Source organism: Arachis ipaensis, chromosome B05, assembly GCF_000816755.2.
Source record: "Arachis ipaensis cultivar K30076 chromosome B05, Araip1.1, whole genome shotgun sequence".
Taxonomy (NCBI): Eukaryota; Viridiplantae; Streptophyta; class Magnoliopsida; order Fabales; family Fabaceae; genus Arachis; species Arachis ipaensis.
Genome location: NC_029789.2, coordinates 132697810 through 132698176, shown reverse-complemented (window position 1 = coordinate 132698176; position 367 = coordinate 132697810).

The following is a 367-nucleotide window of genomic DNA, read 5'->3' as shown; positions in this document are numbered from 1 at the left end:
ACTAAATAAATTAAATTAATAGTTAAATAAAGTAATATAGAAAATTAAGAACAAAGTTGGTTACTTATTTAGAGAAGAAAATGAAAATGAGCTGAATGAAAATCATAATTATTTTTTCACACTAATGACAAATACAACTGTTATATATACACATGATTCAGAGCCTGACTGTTCTAAAATATAACCAAGAAGAGCAAGCTTTAACTAACTAACCAAAACACAAAACTAATTAAACAAAAATCTATTAGTTATAGACTCATAAGTCATAACTAAACTAACTAACTTTGGACTATCTTTTAATAGAGTATATTTTGTTTCTAAGAGCCCTAATGTTATATGGGCAAGAATGGCAATGCATGGAAGGTAA